The sequence below is a fragment of the Procambarus clarkii genome, chromosome 41, assembly GCF_040958095.1.
Source record: "Procambarus clarkii isolate CNS0578487 chromosome 41, FALCON_Pclarkii_2.0, whole genome shotgun sequence".
Lineage (NCBI taxonomy): Eukaryota > Metazoa > Arthropoda > Malacostraca > Decapoda > Cambaridae > Procambarus > Procambarus clarkii.
This window is the reverse complement of record NC_091190.1, coordinates 5,794,038-5,798,918: the sequence shown is the minus strand read 5'-3', so window position 1 is coordinate 5,798,918 and position 4,881 is coordinate 5,794,038.

Genomic DNA, 4,881 nt, shown 5'->3' with positions numbered 1-4,881 from the left:
CCGGAAGTGGGAGAGGAAGAGAGAGCAGAGTCCTGCAGGAGGGATGTGGTCCATTTGCCTTAATCGTTTTTTCAAGTCTATTTTCTTCGAGTTATGCAGCTGTGTTTGGAGATGCTCCATGAGGGTAATAGTTGGGCCATACATGGTAGGAAGTGTGGAGGAGAAGGCGGAAGAGAAAGAGAGAGCAGTCACTCTTAAGTTGTGAATGAGATGAGGCAACAGTTGGTGGAGAAGGATTGTTTTATGTAACAATGTAAGGTATTGTTTTATGTAACAATGTATGGGAGTGTATAGATGACAGAGCTGGACGGATGTGAACCATTACCCACTTACCCTTAAGCGTTTTTCAATGTCCTCGGAGGGGTGTGCGTACTGGCCACTGGTCAGAGGGTAACTGAAGAGCCTTTCCAAGTAGTTGGTTATATCTCCCCCTCCCAGAGGGTACGCAATGACTGCCATTACTTCCTCAGACACGGGCGGAAGTGGTCGGGTATCCATTACCCACTGCGTTTCGGTAAGGAAGGGGAGATGCAGCTTCGGTCAGCAACTCCGTCTGTTCCACTTACCACCCACTCTCTCTCTCTCTCTATCCCTTAGGTGAGCAATGTTCCCCACATACAAAGTAGACATATATATATATATATATATATATATATATATATATATATATATATATATATATATATATATATATATATATATATATATATATATATATAAGACAATGCGGAAAACATAGTTTTGAGACTATTATTAAATTGACTTGTTCAGTATCCTCGAGTTCAACACTCTCTCTCTCTCTCTCTCTCTCTCTCTTTCTTTCTTTCTTTCTTTCTCTCTCTCTCTCTCCAGATCATTTAATATTTGGGGGGAAGTAACATCATTTCCTTTCTCCTGCTGCCGCTGTTCACGTATCTTTTTTCATTTCACTTAGACTGACAGCGCACCAGAGGATGGACGACTAATGTCAATTTTCAAGCCCCCATCACTCTCACCCTTACAACCTTGTAAGGTAACACGACCAACATGATGTCATCGTTCTTTGCCCAAATATCATTAATGTAACATGATCAATATGGTAACTTCGTTCTTTGCCCAAATATCATTTTAAGAGTAACGAGCAACATTTCTGTCCGATGTCTGAATAATGAAATGTAAACCATGTTTAGCCATTACATCCAAACACAATAAAAGGTTACCACAAGCTTGTTTAGTTCTTGTATCACATAACGTGACGTAACGTTTATTCAACAACTGGTGTAGTTGTACATAACATAATGTAGCTTCATATTCACTGTGGTAAAACAAGCAAACATACACATCACGGTCAGTCCTCGCTATAGCTCAAACGCGTCCTTCATTCTCACTCCCTTAGGTGAGCAATGTTCCACACATACAAATTCCAAGCAAAGTAAACATATATAAGACAATGTGGAAAAACATAGTCTTGATACTATTATTAAATTGACTTGTTCATTATCCCCGAGTTCAAGGCTGTCTCTTAAGACCTACATCATCCAAATGTAAACACCAATCGATGAGAATAAGACCGGGTGAGTCGATAGTGAAATAGCTCTGGGCTATGTCTATTTTCAGTTCTTGTAACACAGTCAATGAAGCGTAATGGGTAAAACAGACTTTCTACTGCCTACATAATTAGCATTTGAAAATGTATGCAAGTCTAGACAATCTCCTATAGCCCTTACATTCTAAACACAAATAAAATATTAGCACACGCTTGCATCGCATTATATCATCATTAAGTAACGTGGAGATCAACTTTCTGGCTGTTATCCGAATATCATTATTGAAATGTGAACCCCATTTAGCCAAACACAATATCTCCATTACATCTCATAGCATATAAATATTACGGTCTGCAAGTTTCAGCCCCTCTGTAACACAATGTAACGTAACGTACCATAACGCAAATCAACTTTTGCAGTCCAAAATGTAATTTTGAAACGAAAAGTAAGGCTTAGTCCATCTCCATTACATCTCTTACAATATAAATATTGGTGTCTAGCAGTTTTAGACCCTGTAACACTTTGTAACGTAACGTGGAAATCATCATCATATTTCTACAGACCAAATTACATTTTTAAATGAAAGTATGACTTAGTCCATCTCCATTACATCTCTTACCATATAAATATTGGTGTCTACCAGTTTTAGACCCTGTAACACATTGTAACATAACGTGGAAATCATCATCATATTTCTACAGACCAAATTACATTTTTAAATGAAAGTATGACTTAGTCCATCTCCATTAAATCTCTTACCATATAAATATTGGCGTCTACCAGTTTTTAGCCCTCTGTAACACAATGTAACGTAACGTAACATAACGCAAATCAACTTTTTGCAGTCCAAAATGTCATTTTGAAACGAAAAGTGAGGCTTAGTCCATCTCCATTACATCTCTTACCATATAAATATTGGTGTCTACCAGTTTTAGACCCTGTAACACATTGTAACGTAACGTGGAAATCATTATCATATTTCTACAGAACAAATAACATTTTTTAATGAAAGAATGACTTAGTCCATCTCCATTACATCTCTTACCATATAAATATTCGCGTCTACCAGTTTTAGCCTTCTGTAACACAATGTAACGTAACGTTACAACTCGGATGGTAATCTTGGGCATAGCATATGGGAGTATGGGTTCGAGTCACTTCTGGGGTGTGAGTTTTCAGTCGCATATAGTCCTGGGACCATTCAGGCTTGTTCGCATTTGTGTTCCTCACGTGTGCCCCAAAGAATGAGGTGATTTGGTGAAATGCTATGCCCGAGTTGCCGGCGGGGAAGTGGTTCAAATAGCTTCGGCTATCACTTCCTTTTGTCCGGCCGTGATGGTCAAGCGGATTAAGGCGCCCTGTAGTTACCAGTTGCGTTGCTCCTGGGAGTATGGGTTCGAGTCACTTCTGGGGTGTGAGTTTTCAGTCGCATATAGTCCTGGGGACCATTCAGGCTTGTTCGCATTTGTGTTCCTCACGTGTGCCCCAAAGACTAAGGTGATTTGGTGAAATGCTATGCCCAAGATTACCATCCGAGTTGCCGGCAGGGAAGTGGTTCAAATAGCTTCGGCTATCACTTCCTTTTGTCCGGCCGTGATGGTCAAGCGGATTAAGGCGCCCTGTAGTTACCAGTTGCGTTGCTCCTGGGGGTATGGGTTCGAGTCACTTCTGGGGTGTGAGTTTTCAGTCGCATATAGTCCTGGGGACCATTCAGGCTTGTTCGCATTTGTGTTCCTCACGTGTGCCCCAAAGAATAAGGTGATTTGGTGAAATGCTATGCCCAAGATTACCATCCGAGTTGCCGGCGGGGAAGTGGTTCAAATAGCTTCGGCTATCACTTCCTTTTGTCCGGCCGTGATGGTCAAGCGGATTAAGGCGCCCTGTAGTTACCAGTTGCGTTGCTCCTGGGAGTATGGGTTCGAGTCACTTCTGGGGTGTGAGTTTTCAGTCGCATATATTCCTGGGGACCATTCAGGCTTGTTCGCATTTGTGTTCCTCACGTGTGCCCCAAAGACTAAGGTGATTTGGTGAAATGCTATGCCCAAGATTACCATCCGAGTTGCCGGCAGGGGAAGTGGTTCAAATAGCTTCGGCTATCACTTCCTTTTGTCCGGCCGTGATGGTCAAGCGGATTAAGGCGCCCTGTAGTTACCAGTTGCGTTGCTCCTGGGAGTATGGGTTCGAGTCACTTCTGGGGTGTGAGTTTTCAGTCGCATATAGTCCTGGGGACCATTCAGGCTTGTTCGCATATATATATATATATATATATATATATATATATATATATATATATATATATATATATATATATATATATATATATATATATATATATATATATATATATTAATATATATATACGCAAGTATAGTCATGTGCATGATTACCTATAGTAAGCAAATTTTGCATACTTCCCTTAGAGAGAGAGAGAGAGAGAGAGAGAGAGAGAGAGAGAGAGAGAGAGAGAGAGAGAGAGAGAGAGAGAGAGAGAGAGAGAGAGAGAGAGAGAGAGAGAGAGAGAGAGAGAGAGAGAGAGAGAGAGAGAGAGAGAGAGAGAGAGAGAGATAGAGAGAGAGAGAGAGAGAGAGAGAGAGAGAGAGAGAGAGAGAGAGAGAGAGAGAGAGAGAGAGAGAGAGAGAGAGAGAGAGAGAGAGAGAGATAGAGAGAGAGAGAGAGAGAGAGAGAGAGAGAGAGAGAGAGAGAGAGAGAGAGAGAGAGAGAGAGAGAGAGAGGAGAGAGAGAGAGAGAGAGAGAGAGAGAGAGAGAGAGAGAGAGAGAGAGAGAGAGAGAGAGAGAGAGAGAGAGAGAGAGAGAGAGAGAGAGAGAGAGAGAGAGAGAGAGAGAGAGAGAGAGAGAGCAGTACATCATTATGAATGAAGTACTTACATATTTCTTGGACTCCATTGATGGTGTTATCTCTGAATTTCGCATTTTTTTTCATTCCATTATATAATGACGCAATGTATGTGAGTAGTTCTGCTGACAGAGTTTACATATAGTCAAATCTACATCTGCAGATGTTACAAACTCCCAGTGGTACTTATATCCAAGCCTAAGCCTAGCAGTGGTAACATCTAGATGTCTGCTAACCTTATTGGATGATCCATGGACGTGCGGTACTTCCTGCAAAATTGAATGATGATAGATGGAGTAACTGGTGTGAATTTTATTTTTACATCAAGTCTACGAGATCTTGTTGATGTTCCCGGAATATTACTGCCCTCAGGCTGCTCAAAGGCAGTCCAAGATTGTAATCAATTCCTTGTTATGAGTGAAAGTCTTGGCTAACGCATTAGTTCTATCATGTATTCGGAGACCAATTTGGGAAGGAATCCACAGGAGACAAACTCTGACT